The sequence below is a fragment of the Lathyrus oleraceus genome, chromosome 5 (genome assembly GCF_024323335.1).
Source record: "Lathyrus oleraceus cultivar Zhongwan6 chromosome 5, CAAS_Psat_ZW6_1.0, whole genome shotgun sequence".
Taxonomy (NCBI): domain Eukaryota; kingdom Viridiplantae; phylum Streptophyta; class Magnoliopsida; order Fabales; family Fabaceae; genus Lathyrus; species Lathyrus oleraceus.
In genome coordinates, this window is record NC_066583.1 from 254,407,304 (window position 1) to 254,429,281 (window position 21,978).

The following is a 21,978-nucleotide window of genomic DNA, read 5'->3' on the forward strand; positions in this document are numbered from 1 at the left end:
AATAGATATTTGTAAGGTTGACACAATGGAACAAATGGATAATCAATATTTCTTGTTCTTATCCATCGAGAAGATGCTTGTCTAGTGCTAATACTGAACTAAATCAAAAGTTTTATCCTAATGTGCAAAGCAAATTTTTGTTAAATCAACGTCTTTCTCATTTTATGCTATTGGTAAATTCACATTGGTTTCCATTTGAGTGATGGCTTCATTAGAGTGCTATATGGTGAGTCTTTCCGGTATTCTCTTAATATACTTCTTTTGATGCAAAGTGTTACCTTTCATGTTGCGAACAAATTCAATTTTAAGAAATAAGTAAACGAGTCTCATACCAAATATTTCATTAGTGGGTATTTTTATTTACATCCTATTCACATGTACTTACGTGAATGGGGCGGAGGAGAGATCTCCATCCGTGCCCTCAAATTTATTCCTCATCTCCATCTTAAATCTTTATCATGAGGAAAGATTTTTATCATGATTCCTCGTCTTTATGGATCCACACAAACACGCTATAAATAAATTATGTGGACTTGATCTTTAAATTTAAGGGAAATAAAGAGGAAATAAGATAAAGTTTTAACCAAAATGTCCTTATGAGTTTTTGTTAGGGATATCTAAATGTCTCAAACATGTTGCGAAACAAGTGTAATCACATTGCTTATAAGAGTGAAGGTTGAACATTTTATAAATAAGATGACTCATACACCTATTGTCTTAAGGTTTTGAATAAATATGTGATATCTTTCTCATTTGTTTGGGTGAATCTTTGACCTTTAGGTGAGTGTTTGAACCAACGTGTATGATTCCCCCTCATGATGACCCAACAATGGTATCAGAGCCGATGATTCGAGTAAGGGTGTATGTCAGGCGGTACAAGCATGCAGATGAAAGAGTTTCCGCTTAAGGGAGAACATAGTGGATGAACTCACACTTGTAGGGGAGATTGTTGAGAAACAAGTGTGAGTTCTAAATCTCACATTGCTTAGAAAACTGGAGGTTGAGCACCTTATAAGTAAGAGGACTCATACATCTATAACCTTAAGGTTTTTGGTTAACATGTGGTATCTCTCTCATTTGTTTAGGTGAGTCTTTGATCTTTAGGTGAGTGTTTGACCCAATATATGTTTTTCCTTCGCGACGATCCAACAAAATATTCATCTTGAATGCACATCTAAAACATGATAAGTGGAGTACCATGTAAGTAGTGTCACAATTCAATCATATAAAAATACTGAATATTTTATTATAGAATGGCTAATGTGTTCTTTATTTGCATGAGATAGAAAAGAATATAAAAAATAAAGGATTGCATCCTAATAAACGACACTCCTATAACACCTATTAATAATTCCGAAGAAAGATAAGACAATTGTTTATCCACCACTCCATTTGATTAACACCTAATTTGACAAAATATTCACACAATAGATTTCTTATCTAATAATGTGGTGGATAGGTATGTCACAATTCTTTATCTAATAACTTCTATTCATTTTCAAGAGATTAGTATAATGATGAAATTTCAGTATTTTTTTTCTTCTATTAATTGGACGACATATAAGAAGTTAGAAAAACAAGTGACTTTATTGAAACATGTTTGTCAACAAAAAGTAATTTCCGTTAACAATACTTAAATCTTGGCATGTAAAATGATTGACAAATTCACACTATTGTAATAACAAATTGGAATCAACCATTCAAGTTGCAAACCAAACCTCCATAATATGCTTGTCCCGCAAAGATTGTTAATGCCCTACCAAATATTTTGTTTCTACGTTTCAAACAAAATAAGAACATCCAAAGAAAATTACTGTTGGTGTAAGCCCTAGAGGCCAATATTTTTGATACTTGTATCGAATTATTTATTAATAATAAAAGGTTTTTTCTTTATTACGTTTGTTTAATAAAATCCCTAGAATAGCTAGTCTGTTTAATGTATCAAGTATGACTTAATCATGAGATCACATTAAACATAAGGACACTAATCTTAAAGTATCCGTAGTCGAGCTTTATTTGAAGTGGGATGACATTAAAGCATTAAGACTATTATGTATATAGACTGATGATCACATCTCATGGATCATGGATAAGGAGTTATCAAGTCTTAAACATAGGTATGAATATTAAGAGTAATATTTATACCGGATTGACCCGCTATGAGAATACTATATAGAAAGTTATGCAAAGTGTCATAAGTTATTCTCATGGTGATAATGGTGTATACCACTCTTCGACCTGAAACCACTATGGACCCTAGATGTAGAGTCGAGTGCTTTATTGCTGATCAAACGTTGTCCGTAACTGGATAACCATAAAGATAGTTGATGGGTACTCCACGAAGCATGTTGAGGGACATGAGTGACCTAGATGGAATTTGTCCATCCTGCATAACAGGATAAATGTCTATGGGCCCAATATTGAAATGGACAAGGATGACACGGTCTATGCCTTGTATTCAATATAGACATAAGGGCATAAGGATAATTATACACATAAATATTATCACAGAAGGAATTGTCAGATCACATGACATTTTCGTGTCTTGGGTAGCAGTGATGTGTTGCTAGATACCACTCACTGTTTATTATGTTAAATACATGATTTAATATAATTGCCAATGCCGCGAAAACCTACAGGGTCACACACAAAGGACGAATTGATGAGAGATAGAGTAACTAAGGAACACCGAAAGGTACGGTGCCCTTAAGTGAATTGTAGAACATCGTAAAGGTACGATGTACTTAAGTAGAATACGAAATGTGGTAAGGTACCATGAGCTTAAGTGATTTTGGGCATATTATAAGATATGAGCCAAAATACACTTAAGTGGGCTTTTTAGCTTGAAGCCCACACAAGTGGTTCTATAAATAGAACCCTTGTGCAGAAGCATTCATTGCGGTTGTATTATTTTCGTTTTCTCTCTCTCTCTCTCTCTCTCTCTCTCTCTCTCTCTCACTCAAAGCCTTCATTCGTACCAGCTAGCACTGAGATTGAAGGAATCCGTTCGTGTGGACTGAGTAGAGACGTTGTCATCGCTCAACGTTCGTGATCGCTCTGTGGATCTGCATCAAAGGTTTTGATCGTCACAAGAGATCTGCACCAAAGGTTTCAATCGTCATAAGAGGTAAATATTCTATCACTGATCATGACCATTCGTAAGGATCTCTAAGGAGAAAATTTTAATTTCCGCTGCGTTTTGGATCGCAATTCTCCTTCAATTACATGATAGACTTGGTTGTAACAGAGTTATGAAAAATCTACCAAAAGAAAAATTAAATGTTTGTCGTACGAGGTGACCTTATAGTGAAATGCAATCATGATGCATAAATGTTATCTAATGAAACCATTAAGATTTTTACTCCATAACCAACAATCTTCAGCTAAATTAATGAAAGTTTGTTACAATCTCTGAATCAAAGTAGTAATTTAGGGGGTCATTGGAAATTTAAACCAGCAATGATATTTTTACCATCTATCTATAGATATTTGGTCTATAACTGCATAAGTTCAGGAGAGATATCTTGGATATTCTAAAAAAGATGACATTTTAACAATTTTGGTTGAAACCAAACATTGATTCTCCATCTCTTATATTATAAATGAAATCATCTTTCAACACATCAAAGGTTTTGAGAATGACTTTGCATGTAGGAAAATCATATATTTTTTATATTTATATCGACGAACCTTAAAAGAGTTATTTACCTTCCAACAATGAAACCTAAAATTTCTTGTTTAATTGCACTAAGCTCCAAACAAGTTTTCCTAACAATGTAGTGTTTTACAAATGAGTCATATGTGTAGGTGTTTAATTGGCTGCATTATATGGTAAAACACTAGCTGGTTACAAATGTCTTGACTGATGTCATGACATGGTATGCATGTGTAACTACATTGTAGGTTAGAATATCTAACTGTACTCTGATGTCTTGACTGATGTCATGACACACTTGAGTAGTTACTGCAGGATTAGCTAACACAGGATGTATTGAATGTCAAACTGGATACTGTGACATTCATACCTGTCAACAGATACTAAGGAATAGAACAGCTGGTGTTCTGTTAGAACTTAGTATTTATTTCCAGTCTGGTTATCAAGGAAAGATCAGACCTGGCATAAGGCCTACTGACTGAATGTCAAATTGGATGTTATGACATTCATCATTGACAGCAGCTACTGAACATTAGACAGAGTGGTGTTCTGCTATACTTCAGCATGTAACTTAGTTTGTTCTTCAAGAGAATAACAGAACTAACTTAAGGCCAAATGTGTAAATGTTAAGTTGGACACTTTAACATTTATTAATGTAAGCTGTTACTGTAGTATGGTCATTTTGATCATGTACAGGTCAGCAAAATTGTACAGTCTGTTTTCTGGAAAAACAGACTCAGCATATGGACCTTGATGTCAAGCTGAATGTCGTGACATTCATTCCTGACAGCATATGCTATATTGTAGGTTGTTCAGTTTTCTGTTTCAGCTTTTCTTGGGCTATTCTTTAGGAAGTCAACAGCTTAGAGAAAAACCAGGAAACCAACAACCAAGTTACATTTAATGAACCTAACAAATAGCCTATTTGTTAGTAACCTAAATGTTGAATTTATGGGAACTCGTGTGACCTTAAATTCAGGAGAATACAGGTGCAAAAGCCCAGGTACTGTAATATAAAAAGGAAGGCGTTCCTTCATTCAGTTTCGGGGATTTTGAGGCGTGAAGATTAAGTGTGTCCATCATACTTCACTGCTGTATTTTTGTGAGTCTTGTATTAGACATATCTTGTAAGCCAAGCCATTGTCACGTTGATGATTGTTTTGGTATAGGATGTTCATTGAAATGTAAGTGTTGTGTCACTCAAAGCTTTTAAGCGTGAGTGTTGTGTATCTTGATTAAAGCTGTGAAGCACAATCAAGAGTTGTTTGAAGTGTGACTTCAAATTGTCTTTAATATTGATTAAAGGTAGTAATCACTGAGGTGATTGAGGGGGAGTGAGTAGGAACTCTGATCTTAGTGTAAGATTGAAATTGCATTGGGTAGGGATTAAGTGATAAGTTGTAAACGGGTGAGTTTAGCTTTGAATTGATACTACTAATAGTGGATTTCCTCCCTGGCTTGGTAGCCCCCAGATGTAGGTCATGTTGGACTGAACTGGGTAAACAATCACTTGTGTTATTTACTGCACTTACGTTTAAGTTCTGCATAATTCCTGTTTGTGCAGAATTGGATGTCATAACAACCCGTGTGACATCTAAAGTCTGATAACTAGAATTTCAATTGGCATCAGAGCAGGCACCCTGCCTGTGAATTTCTGGGTGAGATCTAGGGAAGTTACTTTCTAGTACCATGGACAAGGATATAGGACACTCAAACAGACCACCCATGTTGGATGGCTCTAATTATGATGACTGGAAGCCTCGTATGATAGCCTTCTTAAGGTCTCTAGACAGCAAAGTCTGGAGAGCTGTCAACAAAGGATGGGAACATCCAATGAGGACAGGTGAAGATGGAGTCAGTGTACAGATTCCTGAAGAAGAGTGGGACAAGGAGCAAGAGGCATTAGCTCTTGGAAATTCCAAGGCCTTGAATGCATTGTTCAATGGAATCAGTAAGAACATCTTTAGGCTGGTACACCACTGTGAACTAGCTAAGGAAGTTTGGGATACCCTCAAGGTAACTCATGAAGGTACTTCCAAGGTGAAGATGTCCAAACTTCAGATGCTGACCACCAAGTTTGAAAATCTGAGGATGAAAGAGGATGAGACTATTCATGACTTTCACATGAATATTCTTGAAATTGCAAACACCTCTGGTGGACTAGGTGAGAAAATGGCTGAAGAGAAACTTGTAAGAAAGATTCTCAGATCCTTGCCTAAGAGATTTGCTATGAAGGTCACAACCATAGAGGAGGCGCAGGACATCTGCAATATGAAGGTGGATGAGCTCATTGGTTCTCTCCAAACCTTTGAAATGGGCTTGTGTGAGAATGCTAAAAAGAAGAACAAAAGCATAGCTTGTGTATCTAATGCTGAAGAGGAGTCAGAAGCAGGATATACTGAAGGTGATGAAAGTATATCAGAAGCCTTAGCCATGCTTGGGAGACAGTTCAACAAGTTCGAAGATTGATCAAAGAGGGAGACCTAATGTCAAGAACATCCCGTCTGACGTCAGGAAAAAATCAACTTCTAAAGAAAAGTTCAACTAAGGCAAGGGAATCCAGTGTCATGGTTGTGAAGGGTATGGACACGTTAGAGCTGAATGTCCTACTTATCTCAAGATGAAACAGAAGGGGCTAACTATCACATGGTCTGAAGGAGATTCTGAAAGTGAATCTGAAGGAGAATCTGCCAAACATGTCACTGCACTAACCAGTGTTTGTGCCTCTGATGATGACTCAAGTGCATATGAACTGAGCTTTGATGAACTTGCTGCAGCCTATAAAAAGTTGTGTACCACCAGTGCAGAAGTGCGTGCACAAGGAGAAAAGCAGAAGAACCTCATCAAGGAACTGGAAGATGAGAGACAGAAGCAACTGTCTGTCATAGAGGGTCTAAATGGTGAGATAGCTATGCTGACCTCCAAGCTGAATCAGATGACCAAATCTATCAGAATGATGAATAAGGGAACTGACATCTTGGAAGAGATACTAAAGATGGGACAGCAGTCTGGAACCAAATCTGGCCTAGGATTTGGGAAAAGATCCTCAGCTGAACACAAACGCCCAAAGGCAAAAGTTCAGAAGTTCAAGCGGAAGTCAAAGCCAATGTCTCAACATCGAGGAACTAGGATGAATGATCATCAGAAGAGGAAATACCAGGAGTGGAGGTGTCACCACTGTGGTAGGCTTGGTCATATAAAAGCCTTCTGCTACTGGATTCATGGTTTCCCTAACCAAGCCACGCATGTCAGGCCTAAGCATAAACCATATAAGCAGCAACAATGGTATGCTAGGATAGCACACACTGCTCTAAGGGCTTCTACCAGAGAAGACTGGTACTTTGACAGTGGATGCTCAAGACATATGACTGGCATGGAAAATCTACTGGTGGATATTCAACCTCACACTATCAGCTATGTGACCTTTGGTGATGGTGCCAAAGGTAAAATAAAAGGTGTGGGTAAGCTGGACTGCTTTGGAGTTCCAAAACTGAATAATGTGCTGTTAGTAAGAGGACTAACTGCAAACCTCATCAGCATAAGTCAGCTGTGTGATCAAGGGTTTCATGTTCAGTTTACTAAGGAGCTTTGCATTGTGGCTAATGGTGACAATCAGGAAGTTATGAGAGGAACCAGGTCCAAAGATAACTGTTATCTGTGGGAACCTAAAGTCTCTAACTTTTCTACAATATGCTCCTCAACCAAGGAAGAACAGGAGGTGAAGATGTGGCATAGACGTCTTGGACATCTCCACTTAAGGGGAATGAAGAAGATTATATCCAAGGAAGCAGTCAGAGGGATCCCAAAGCTGCTTATTGATGAAGGAAGAGTCTGTGGTGAATGCCAGGTGGGCAAGCAAACCAAGATGTCACATCCGAAGCTGGGACATCCTACAACTTCCAGAGTTCTGGAACTGTTGCATATGGACTTAATGGGACCTATGCAGGTTGAAAGTCTTGGTGGGAAGAGATATGCCTACGTGGTGGTTGATGACCATTCCAGATACACGTGGATAAGCTTCATCAGAGAGAAGTCAGATACATTTGATGTCTTCAAAGACATGTGCATCAGACTTCAAAGGGAAAAGGACAGTTGTGTGGTCCGAATTAGGAGTGATCATGGTACGGAGTTCAAGAATTCCAAGTTTGATGAGTTTTGCTCGTCTGAAGGAATAAGTCATGAGTTCTCCTCCCCTATAACTCCCCAGCAGAATGGGATAGTTGAAAGAAAAAATAGAACTATTCAAGAATCTGCCAGAGCAATGATTCATGCAAAGAAGCTCCCCATGCACTTTTGGGCTGAAGCAATGAATACCGCGTGCTATGTTCACAACAGAGTCACCTTGAGAAAAGGAACCTCCTCCACTCTGTATGAAATATGGAAAGGCAGAAAACCTACTGTGAAGTACTTCCATATCTTTGGAAGTAAATGCTACATTCTCACAGATCGTGAACAGAGAAGAAAGCTAGATCCGAAAAGTGATGAGGGTATATTTCTGGGATACTCCACTAACAGCAGAGCCTACATAGTGTTCAACTACAGGACCAATGTCCTGATGGAATCCATAAATGTTATTGTGGACGATAAAGAGGAAGGAACCGATGTCATGGAGGATGTTGAAACATTCCTTGACAGTTCAACTGACATTCCAGTCAAGTCTGAAGAAGTAGAGGAACCTCCTCCTGAATGTGAAGTAGATGCAACCACCAAAGTGCCATCTATCAGAATTCAGAAAGACCACCCTAAGGATCTTATCATAGGGGATCCCAATAGTGGTGTGACTACCAGGTCACGGGGAATAAGCTCAAATTCCTGCTTTGTATCCAAGGTTGAACTAAAAAATGTGAAAGAAGCCCTGACTGACGAATACTGGATCATTGCTATGCAAGAGGAACTTGAGCAGTTCAAAAGGAATGAAGTATGGGAGCTAGTTCCAAGACCTGAAGGGACCAACATCATTGGTACCAAGTGGATCTACAAAAACAAATCTGATGAGAAAGGAGTAATTACTAGGAATAAGGCAAGACTAGTGGCTCAAGGATACACTCAAGTTGAAGGGGTAGATTTTGATGAGACATTTGCTCCTGTGGCTAGGCTTGAGTCCATCAGATTGCTGTTAGGGGTAGCATGCATCCTGAAGTTTAAACTATTCCAAATGGATGTGAAGAGTGCATTCTTGAATGGCTACTTGAATGAAGAAGTCTTTGTGGAACAACCTAAAGGGTTCTGTGATCCTAACCAACCTAAGCATGTATACAAGTTGAGGAAAGCCTTGTATGGGTTGAAACAAGCACCTAGAGCATGGTATGAAAGGTTGACCGAATTTCTGACCTCAAATGGATACAGAAAAGGTGGAATAGATAAAACCTTGTTTGTGAAGGATGAAGACGGCAAAATCATGATTGCTCAAATCTATGTGGATGATATAGTCTTTGGTGGAATGTCAGAACAAATGGTTCAACAATTTGTTCACCAGATGCAATCTGAGTTTGAAATGAGTCTAGTTGGAGAACTGACCTATTTCCTTGGAATGCAAGTAAACCAAATGGAGGACTCTATGTTTCTCTCCCAAAGCAAGTATGCCAAGAACATAGTTAAGAAGTTTGGTATGGATAATGCTAGGCACAAGAGGACTCCTGCGCCTACTCATCTGAAGTTAACCAAAGATGATGGAGGGCCTGGTGTTGATCAATGCTTGTATAGAAGCATGATAGGAAGCCTACTTTACCTAACTGCAAGTAGACCTGACATTTCTTATGCATTTGGAGTATGTGTTAGATACCAAGCAGAGCCTAAAGTGAGCCACTTGAATCAAGTCAAAAGGATTCTCAAGTATATCAATGGGACTTGTGACTATGGGATGCTGTATTCACATGGGTCTGAACCTGTCCTATCTGGGTACTGTGATGCTGACTGGGCTGGGAGTGCTGATGACAGAAAAAGCACATCAGGTGGATGTTTCTTCTTAGGAGACAATCTCATATCTTGGTTCAGCAAGAAGCAGAATTGTGTTTCTCTGTCCACTGCAGAGGCTGAATACATAGCTGCTGGAAGCAGTTGTTCCCAACTGGTTTGGATGAAACAGATGCTCACTGAGTACAATGTCACTCAAAATGTCATGACATTGTTCTGTGATAATCTCAGTGCCATCAATATCTCCAAGAATCCCATCCAACATAGCAGGACCAAACATATTGACATTAGGCACCACTTCATCAGAGATCTGGTGGAAGACAAGGTGATCACTTTGGTACATGTAGCCACGGACCTGCAACTGGCTGACATATTTACAAAGGCTCTGGATGCTACTCAGTTTGAAAACTTAAGGAGCAAACTGGGAATATGTCTCTCTGAGACCTTATAGCAACCACTGATGTTTGGGATGTATTGTTTAATATCTCTGCCTATTAAACAATTGGTAATATGCTCTAATTGTTCAACAGATCACAGCTATGCTACTTGCAACAAGTGTGGCTACAAGAGGGTAAGGAGACACCCTACCGTGAGAAGGCCAATGTACCTGCAGGAGTTCAAGGATGCTGTTCATGCAGGAGTGGTTCTGGATGTCAGAAACAAAATCATGGCATCTGATATGGTGGTACCTACTGTAAAGGAAAAGTGGGTGATTACTTGATCAAAGCTGTGAAGCAAGATCAAGTGGATGCTAACTTGGTTGAAACTGTGGAGTAAAACCAAGTCTGTAACTCTGTCATTATTCTCTGGTTTTGTTGTTGGCTTTGGCAACATTTTTGACAAAAAGGGGGAGTAATAACCACACCACCCCTGACAAACATAGTGAGTCTCTACAACAGACTCTCGTGACAGATTCCCTCCCCTGCAGCTGCTGTGTGTTGAAGTTTAGATTTAACTTCTGTATGTGTGTGAGTGTGCTGCCACTCTGAGTGTATTAGCTAGTATTATTTCCTGCTAGGTGTGTGATTCCGCTGCTATGAACTCTGTTATAGGGATCAAAGTGTTTTAGCCAAAAATTTGCCAAAGGGGGAGTTTGTAGGTGTTTAATTGGCTGCATTATATGGTAAAACACTAGCTGGTTACAAATGTCTTGACTGATGTCATGACATGGTATGCATGTGTAACTACATTGTAGGTTAGAATATCTAACTGTACTCTGATGTCTTGACTGATGTCATGACACACTTGAGTAGTTACTGCAGGATTAGCTAACACAGGATATATTGAATGTCAAACTGGATACTGTGACATTCATACCTGTCAACAGATACTAAGGAATAGAACAGCTGGTGTTCTGTTAGAACTTAGTATTTATTTCCAGTCTGGTTATCAAGGAAAGACCAGACCTGGCATAAGGCCTACTGACTGAATGTCAAATTGGATGTTATGACATTCATCATTGACAACAGCTACTGAACATTAGGCAGAGTGGTGTTCTGCTATACTTCAGCATGTAACTTAGTTTGTTCTTCAAGAGAATAACAGAACTAACTTAAGGCCAAATGTGTAAATGTTAAGTTGGACACTTTAACATTTATTAATGTAAGCTGTTACTGTAGTATGGTCATTTTGATCATGTACAGGTCAGCAAAATTGTACAGTCTGTTTTCTGGAAAAACAGACTCAGCATATGGACCTTGATGTCAAGCTGAATGTCGTGACATTCATTCCTGACAGCATATGCTATATTGTAGGTTGTTCAGTTTTCTGTTTCAGCTTTTCTTGGGCTATTCTTCAGGAAGTCAACAGCTTAGAGAAAAACCAGGAAACCAACAACCAAGTTACATTTAATGAACCTAACAAATAGCCTATTTGTTAGTAACCTAAATGTTGAATTTATGGGAACTCGTGTGACCTTAAATTCAGGAGAATACAGGTGCAAAAGCCCAGGTACTGCAATATAAAAAGGAAGGCGTTCCTTCATTCAGTTTCGGGGATTTTGAGGCGTGAAGATTAAGTGTGTCCATCATACTTCACTGCTGTATTTTTGTGAGTCTTGTATTAGACATATCTTGTAAGCCAAGCCATTGTCACGTTGATGATTGTTTTGGTATAGGGTGTTCATTGAGTTATAAGTGTTGTGTCACTCAAAGCTTTTAAGCGTGAGTGCTGTGTATCTTGATTAAAGCTGTGAAGCACAATCAAGAGTTGTTTGAAGTGTGACTTCAAATTGTCTTTAATATTGATTAAAGGTAGTAATCACTGAGGTGATTGAGGGGGAGTGAGTAGGAACTCTGATCTTAGTGTAAGATTGAAATTGCATTGGGTAGGGATTAAGTGATAAGTTGTAAACGGGTGAGTTTAGCTTTGAATTGATACTACTAATAGTGGATTTCCTCCCTGGCTTGGTAGCCCCCAGATGTAGGTCATGTTGGACTGAACTGGGTAAACAATCACTTGTGTTATTTACTGCACTTACGTTTAAGTTCTGCATAATTCTTGTTTGTGCAGAATTGGATGTCATAACAACCCGTGTGACATCTAAAGTCTGATAACTAGAATTTCAATATGAATTCCTAAACCACCTAACCTTCTATGCTTAATAATCTTGTTCCAAACAACCTTATGCATGGATTGATATGCCTTGTCATGCCAAAAAAAAACCTTTTACGACTTTTCAAAAGGTCTCAAATACATATCGAGAAAACTAACAAATTTATATAAAGTCTTCCTTTCCTAAAAGAAAGTTTTGAACTACCTTATCATAGTTTTTCAAGAAACTCTCTTTCCTTTTCCTTGTGCGTCCACGTTTCATTTTAAATCTCGTGTATTTTTCAAATTGATTAGTAAATTTGATACTAGTGAGTTGCTCGATATCATATTTAATGGCTTAAATGATACTTTTGACGATATAAAACTCTTGATTTATCTAGACTCACTTTGAAACTTGAGACATCCAAAAGATTACCAACACATTATGGTTAAGAAGATTTTTCCTTCGGAAACAATATCACATCATCCATAATGAACAACTGAGATATTTCAGGACCATCAAAAATCATATTTTTGTGAGGGAAAATATTATATAAAAAAGTCATAGTTTTTTATAAGAAAAAGAATATATTGAAGAGAGTATAAGAGATACTCAACCCAATATAGGAAAGAGAGAGGATCCAAAAGCCAAAAAGAACATTAGCCTACAACCTTAAAGTTAATACACAACAAAGTGTTGTCAAGCCAATGTACTAAGCTAAAATGATTAGACCCATTACTAATAGCCTCAAACCAATTCCAAGAACGAATTTAACATAATAACTTAACTCTTTTTCATTAAGAAAATCCCCTTTAAAGAGAATGACATTTCTAACTAGTCACAAACCCCACATAACCGAGTACCAAAGCAACATTATATAATCCTTGTTTGCTCTTCCTGCAAACAAAATTTCAAAGTTGGAAAAATGGTCCAACACATAAGATGAAATCGGGAACCCCGCAAAACCCAACCAAATCAACACCTGGTGCCATAACTGAACAAAAAATGGGCAGAAAATAAAAAGGCGAGCCACACTTTCTTCATGAAGGAAACAAATAGGACAAACCGCTTCATGAGATTCATTGATAACTCCACGACTTTTTAGCTCAGAGCAAACCGACAATATATTGAGGAGTCCAAACAAACACTTTGACGTTAGATGGAACATTCATTTTCCAACTAATTCTCAATGCAAGATTAAGAGAGGGAGAAATGGTAGTCACAGAGAAGAATTAATGATATAATTTTGAATAAGCCGATTTTACAAAGAACATTTTGGGGCCGCAACACCATATGATGGAATCCAGATTATCTAGAGATGATGCCGCATCCTCTAAAATTCACGAGATATCTATAAAGTCAGACTTAGCCAACACAGAAAGCGAGTCATAAGTAACATTCAAGTTCCACGTCAAAATTCCTTCGAGCCACTCTCCCAAAGAGTTCACTTTTAATCTTGAAGCAGCCACAAAAATTTCATCAAATAAGTGAGGATAAACATGTTGTAAAGAAACTGAACCGAGCAAATAATCTCTACATAAATCGACTCTTGAGCCCGATCCAAGCTTACAAGAAATAGTATAATTAAATCAACCTTCAATTTTTCTTATGTCGTTCATTGAAATATTGAGGTCCCTCCACCAAATTGAGGTTTTTCTATTACTTGATAACCAATGAGGATCTAACATTTGACCTTAGATGTCACCATATCAAAATGAGAGAAAAGATAGACAAAGGGAATTTTGATAATTTAGAAACCTCCATCTCATTTGCTTAGAAAAGCTCTATTAAACAACTCACAATGAATGATTCCCAAATCTCTTTGATCCTTGGATTAACAAATCGATGACCAAGACATCCAATTGATTCCACATTTAACCCCCCCCCCCCCTTTCCAAAAAAAGCTCTTTTAAACTTAATAATCTCATTAATGACAACCTTTTGAGCTATATAAAAGAGAAGTAGAAAAGTGAAAGTGAATTAAAAATTGAATTTAGCAGAATGACTATACTACCATAAGAATTAAATCTTCCATTCCAAGAGTTGATCCTTTTCCAAAAAATAGATAGAATCAGTTCTCATATAGCTCTTCTCCGGGGATTGGCGCCAATAGGAATACCTAAAAAAGTAAAAGGAAGATGAGTAACGGAGCAAGATAGAAAATCCATAGTTGCTTCCGGAAAATTTGAATTCATGTTAATGCCAACAATTTTTCTCTTGTTAAAATTTACGCTTAAACTCGAAGCTAACTCAAAACCACGGATGCTGGTTTTGATTTAAGAAATAGCTATTTTCAGAAACCTCGTAAGGACTTATGAAGCAATAATGAACAAGAAGGGTGATAAAGGCCCCCCCTAACAAAATCCTTGCTCAAATACAAAATAAATCGTGGTACTTCCGTTGACAAGAATGGGGAAGGAATTTAAGCAGACACATGCTCGAATCCATTTCAACTAATTAGTACAAAAATCCACCTTCTTAAGTACAAACATAAGATAACCCTAAGATATCAAATCGAAAGCTTTTTCAAAGTCAACTTTGAAAAGAAAGAGACTTTTATTGTGCCTACTAACATAATCATCCAACTTATTAACCGTGAGGACACCTTCCAACATATTACGATTCGAGATGTAGGCAGTTTGATTTGGTGAGATAAGTCCTCCAATAAAACTTTTTAGCTTTGTAACTAGAATCTTTGAAATTATTCTATAGACACTCCCAATCAAACAAATAGGGGCGGTATGCATCAAGAACTTAAGGGTTGGAGGTGTTCATAGTCAAAGCAATGAAGGAAGAGGTGAAAACCTTAGGAAGAGTACATGCAAAAAATAATTCGTTAATCCATTAAATAAATACTCTTTGATAATGTTCAAAGTTTTTTTGAAGAAGTTCATGTTGAATCTGCCTGGCCCCGGGCTCTTATCACTAGCAGATTCCTAGATAACAACTTTGATTTCTTCCAAAGAGAAAGGAGACTCCAAACTAGAACTATCCCGAGCTGAGAAAATTTTGAAATGAATATCCTCAAATTTAGGCCTTTTAAACACTTTTTTCCTTGAATCTATTTTTGAAGTGGTCCTAGACAAAAGATTTGATCCCATTGGCGTTCTCAATTAAACAACCTTCTAAATGGAGAACTTAAATGTCGTTTCGCCTGAACCTATATTTCATGAGGGAGTCGAAATATTTGGAGTTGTGGTCACCTTCTTTTAGCCATTTGCTTTTGGATTTTTGTCTGAGGATAACTTCTCGGAACCAAAGATTCTACCAGATAAGGGATTGGGCTTCGAACCTTTGCTCAATAATAACATGACTAGTAAGATCTACTTCCACTGAAATAATATGGTCCAACCTATTTAATTCATCGATGGCATTCTCAAAATATAAATTCACAATACCAAATACCTTTATGTTCCAAACTTTTGATTCAACTTTCAACAGTTTGAGCTTTTCTTTAAAGATATACATTTTCTTCCCATTTACTTAGACATATTTCCAAGAGTTTTCTACCATCTGAAGAAAGTCGGGATGATCAAGCCATGAAGAAAAGAATTTGAATGAAGTAGGCCTTCAATTCTATTTGTTTGATTTGATCGAAATGAGACAGTGGTCTGAAATAAATCGATCACCCACAAATTTCCCCTTAAGCCCCCATTTGTCTATCAGAACATCTGAAACTAAAAATCGATCTAACCTACTCATGGAAGATCCTAAAGAATTGATCCAAGTGAATTTATCATCAATAGCGGGAAGATTGACTAAATCCAAGTCATGAATAAAACTGCCAAATTAAGCCATTTATGATGAATTAAGAAATATACAACTTCCTTTTATTTTACCATTAGACTTGGTCGAATTGAAGTCTCCTCCCAAAATCTAGACACCAACTAGAAATGAACCTTTTAAATTAAGAAAATCCAGCCACAACTTCCTTTTTCCCTTATATGAAAAGAAGAGAAAATGGTGACAATATAAATCAAGAGGGCATTCCATTTGAATTGAATTTAGGTATAACCCTACTTTGCAAAATTAAACAAGACTTCTAAAATGTTTGATTTACACATCAAAAGAATGCCACCAGATTGCCCTGTTTACTTTTTTGCAGACCAAGACACCTTCATGTTTCCCCAAAAGGAATGAAGCTGAGAAACAATCATAACCTTCTATTTGGTTTCTTAAATTAAACAGAAATAAAATCCACTTGGAGAAATTAAATTAATAACAACTTCCCTCTTAGTTGAATTTCCATATCCTCTAACGTTATGGGATATAACATTCATTTTAAACCCTTAGAATTTGCATCCTTCTCTCTGAACTTCACGTTATCTTTAATCTCTAGCCGCCTAATTTCTTCAATATAAACCTCATAAACATCATTGCCATAATTCCGAGATCAACAACTCGAATCCATATTTTTGAAGCAACTAAGGAATCCTCCTTTTTCCGAAATCTATTATTTCCTTGCATAACGTCTCCATATCAAATAGAGTCACAACATAGCACAAAATCACTAGAGTGTTTAGAGGAAGAATCCGACGAAGGAGGTTGATCTAGTTTAGAGCAAGAGGTTGAAGAAAGATTTAGAGATTTTCGGTTTCGCTGCAGGATGAGGGATGTGAAGTATGAAAGTTCAACAAAGGATTTGGTAAAAGGGGGATGAAAGAATTGTTTATTAAATAGAAGCAATGCATTTTTTGTTTTATTTTAATGATATCATGTAAGTTATAAATGCGCCTAAGAGGGGGGGGGGGGTGAATTAGGTGGTTAAAAAATCTTCGATCTTGTTTCCGGTTTTTGGTTATTTTTTGTTTAAGTGCGGAAAAATAAATTGCGGAATGTAAAAAGGCACCGGAATTTATAGTGGTTCCCTTCACACTCCGAAGGTACTCCACTCCCCTTTCGACTCGAAAGAGATTTCACTATAGTTAGAATTATTGTACAGCCTACTCACACCAATGGTGATGCTTACTATCTAACCTATAGATAATCAAGTGTGCAAGAACAATCCTCTTGCAACACCAACCCTTGTGTCCAACAGAAATAAATCTTTTTGATGATTTGAATAAAGTGTAGTATTATCAATCTTCTCTTGATTGATCTTCTTCTTAGATAAATAATTCACTCAATGAATAATATATAAGTGTTCAACAATAAATGGAACGAGATGAAACAAGAGTGTTTTAAAAAATTTCTTCTCAAAAATTTGGTTATGAACACTTTTATGAGATATTGAAAATATGAAGGAGTGATTATTTTGAGTTTTTTATGAAAGTTCTTGGAGGTGAATTTTCATTTAAAAAATTCCAGAATTTATATTGACAAAACACCTTTTCAAAGAGGTATAATTTTCTTCATAAAAATTAGTGAAAATGTATAAGCTTTTGAAAAACATTTTTCACTGAAACGAACAGTGTTAACCGGTTAACCAAATGGGTTAACCGGTTAACGCGTATAACGTTAACTAGTGAAGTTCAAAAACAGGGTCGTTAACCGGTTAACCCATATGGTTAACCGGTTAACACTGTTGAAATGCAGAAAAATAATTTAGGAAAAAAATGTGTTTTTCATTTCAACATGTTAAAAATTGGTTAGGTTAAATATGGAAATGCAAAACATGATTGTTGAACACTTGTATACTAATTTAAGGGTGAATTAGATATACCTTAGAAGTGAATCAACAAACTTGCAAAAGTGTTGGCTTGAAAAAGAAGCTTGATCAAAATGATGCTTATGCATATGTGACTTAATCAATTTGATGCTTTGAATTCTCTTGAAGCTCTTCTCTTTTTGTATTGATACATGTTGTCTTCATCAAAATTCTTTTGGATTGAAGCATGCTTCTACAATCTCCCCCTTTTTGATGATGATAACCAACTTTGAGAGAGATGTTTGAGAGTGAATTTTCTCTAATTTGATTCTCCCCCTAAGTTCAAGAACTCCCCCTAAATGAGAGGCATAACCCAAAAAATTCTGCATAGAGAGCACATTAGAGAAACAAGTCTTCTCCCCCTTTGGCATTAGCAAAAAGGAAGAAACTTATGAAAAAGAAAAGCATACAAACATACACGCATTATGTGATCATTAAATAGGCACTCAAACACACATGATAACAGAAATATAAATGGATTAAACGGTTAAGTGTACGGTAAACATAATCATCATAATCATAACCTAGAACTAAAAAACATAACAACACATAACAATAACACAAATAAACATGGTGCTTTTAATCTTCTTCTGACATGTCCTCACTATCCTCTCCTTCCGCTTCACTACCGGCTTCACCTTCATCATCTTCCACGGGAAGGTTACGGGAACTCAACACAAGGTTACGAAGGCTTTTGATAGCGCGGGTAGTTTCACGGTGTTGGCTCATCATGGTGGTATAAAGAAACTCGTTTGTAATGCCACCCTCCGGGATAGGAAAGTTGGAAGAAGAGGACCCGTCATCGTATTTGTAAGATCTGTCGTTGCATTGAACTATACTGGTATTCTTCATGATAGTAACTCAATTGATCTCATTTGTGGTTGTGGTCATTGTAATGAACGGTTCTCTTCCGATTTCCATGTGGGTCGATTCCAAAATCCTTGAAATAAGACGACCATAGGGCAGTCTAGTCTTTAGGGTGAGTTGTTGTTTGAGATGATACATCATAGTTGGAAGCCAATTAATTTTGATCTTGTTCTTCACAACAAAGATAACCTGCATCTCCAAGTCATTGATTTGTGAAAGATTTGAGTCCTTTGGCAGCAAAACATGGCAGATAACATAATGTAGCATTCAATCATCAACAGACAAATTCTTCGCATAACATAGTGTGCGAGAAGTACGCTGACCCGAAACAACAACAGCCCTTGGAAATCTACAGATTGAGTAATAATACTCCATTTTATCATATGTAGCCCATTTTCCATCCACATGGTTAACCCCTTTCCGAAGAAAAAATCCCGAATATGGAATCCTAAGAGAAGCAGCCAGCATACCTAGGTCTGTCTCAATCTCACAGTCTCTCACAGTAGCAAACAGCATGTGTTTATCATCATCATTCAGGTTTAAAGTGAAATGGTTCAAAAATGATTTTACCAAATCAGGGTAAATTTTTCCATTATCAGTGATAAACTCATGCATCCCTTGGAATTTCAACAGCTCAGGGAAGGTGAAAGTAATAGATGTGAAGGATTTTAGGTTCACATACTTACCCTTGAGAAGATGTCTGACCCTGACTTTGAAATTCATTCTTCTCTTCTTTGCTGTTTCCATTTGCATCTCTTCCTCTTCACTGCTAGATGCTGACACAGGAGCCTTTCCCTTTCTTGGAGGAGCCATGGAAGAAGATGGAGATTCTAGGGTTTTGAGAGGGATTTTTGGAATATGGATTTGGAGAGTTAGCAAGAGGGTATGGTTGAGTGGAGTTTAATGGGGCTTTAATGACACTTAAGAAGTTTGAAAGTTGAAGAAGAGAGATGAGGGTGTTTATGGTGAGTCAAAGTAGGAAGAATAGGAGTTATGAGGTGTAGGTAAGGAGTAAAGCACATGCACCAAACATAAAAAGCGCAGACCACACTTTTAAAAATTAAAAGCTTTAAACAGTCTGTATTTTAAAAATTAACGCAGAACTGCTGTCTTGGAGGCGTTAACCGGTTAACAAACTAAAAATTTCAAAAAATAATAAAAAACAGCAGCTCTGTTTTGAAGAAATGGGAAAAGATTTTCACAAAAAAATTTCACAAAGTATTAGCACTTATTAATACGTAACTTTCGATCAAAAAATATTTTAAAGCCGATAATTTTTGGACATGCGAAAGTAAGAAAAACTAAAAATGGCGAAAAAGGAGTGCTAGCATTGCATAACACAAAAAATGAAAATAGGCATATTTTAAGCTACTATACCACATAACAAGCAATTTTTAAGAAAGGTTAGATGTCACCTTCATTGAGAATACCAAGTTCTCGCCGAATCTTGAAGAATTGCTCTTTAGCCAATGGTTTTGTGAATATGTCGGCAAGTTGGTTATGTGTATCCACGAACGTAACATCTACATCTCCGTTAAGCACGTGATCTCGAAGGAAATAATACCGAATATCTATATGCTTTGTCCCTGAATGCATGACCGGGTTCTTTGTGATGTTGATGGCACTTGTGTTATCGCATCGAAGAGGAATGCAGCCGAGATCTACACCAAAATCAAGAAGTTGTTGCTTAAGCCATAAAATCTGTGCACAACAACTGCCTACTGCAATGTACTCCGCTCCGGTCGTGCTAAGTGCGACACATTCTTGCTTCTTGCATGCCCACGACACTAGTGCATTCCCGAGAATGTGACAAGTACCACTTGTGCTTTTCCTATCGGTCTTACATCCTGCATAGTCAGCGTCAAAATAACCAATCAAGGAACATATACTACCTTTTGGATACCATAGTCCGACGTTCGTTGTTCCTTTGAGATACTTCATAATCCTCTTTAGGGCGGTGAGATGTGATTCCTTCGGGTTTGCTTGAAAGCGTGCACACAAGCATACACTAAACATAATGTCAGGACGACTTGCCGTCAAATATAGTAATGAACCAATCATACCTCGATATTTTGTGATATCTATTGAAACTCCGGATTCATCTTGATCAACGTACGTTCCGGATCCCATAGGAGTGGACATAACTTTGCAACTATCCATATCGAATCTTTTCAACAATTCCTTGCAATACTTGGATTGGTTGATGAAGATGCCATCCTTTGTTTGCTTGATTTGTAGTCCAAGAAAATAGTTCAATTTTCCCATCATGGACATCTCGAATTCTCCTTGCATCATAATTGAAAACTCTTCACAAAGATCTTTGTTTGTTGAGCCGAAGATGATGTCGTCGACATAGACTTGAGCCAATAAGGTGTTACCCTTGATCTTCTTTATGAACAAAGTCTTGTCAACCTTTCCTTTTACAAATCCCTTTTCACATAGAAAGTTGCTGAGGCGGTCATACCACGCTCTTGGTGCTTGCTTTAAGCCATATAGTGCTTTCTTCAACTTGTAAACATGTGAAGGATTCTTGAAGTCTTCAAAACCTGGAGGTTGTTTGACGTAGACTTCTTCATTGATATAGCCATTTAGCAAAGCGCTTTTGACATCCATCTGAAACAATTGAAAATTCATAGAACAAGCATAAACAAGTAGTAATCGAATTGCTTCTAACCTTGCTACCAGAGTGAATGTCTCATCAAAATCGATTCCTTCCTCTTGGTTGTATCCTTGTGCGACCAATCTTGCTTTGTTACGAACTATGATCCCATTCTCATCAAGTTTGTTCTTGAACACCCATCTTGTTCCTATGATGTGCTTGTTGTTCGGTCTTGGTACAAGACTCCAAACTTGATTCCTTTCGAATTGGTTGAGTTCTTCTTGCATTACTATTATCCGTTGATCGTCGCCTAAGGCTTCATCGACTTTGGTTGGTTCTATTTGAGATACAAAAGCCATGTTGAGACAAGCATCCTTGAGATTTAGTCGTGTTGCAACGCCTTGGCTAATATCACCAATAACTTTATCGATCGGGTGATCTCTATGAGTTCTCCATTCTTTTGGTAGATCATGATGTTCTTCAATGATTGGTGAGTCATCTCCTTGTGGTATTGGTTGATCATTTGGAACTTCCTTTTGTTGTTGTGACATATATATTATATCATCATCATCATCAACAATAATGTTATCCTCTTTCGAGGGATTAGTTTCATCAAAAGATACATGCATTGATTCTTCAATAGAAAGAGTTCTTTTATTGAAAATTCTAAATGCCTTACTAGATAGGGAGTAGCCAAGGAAGATACCTTCGTCGGATTTCTCATCGAACTTACCAAGGTTGTCCTTACCATTGTTGAGGACAAA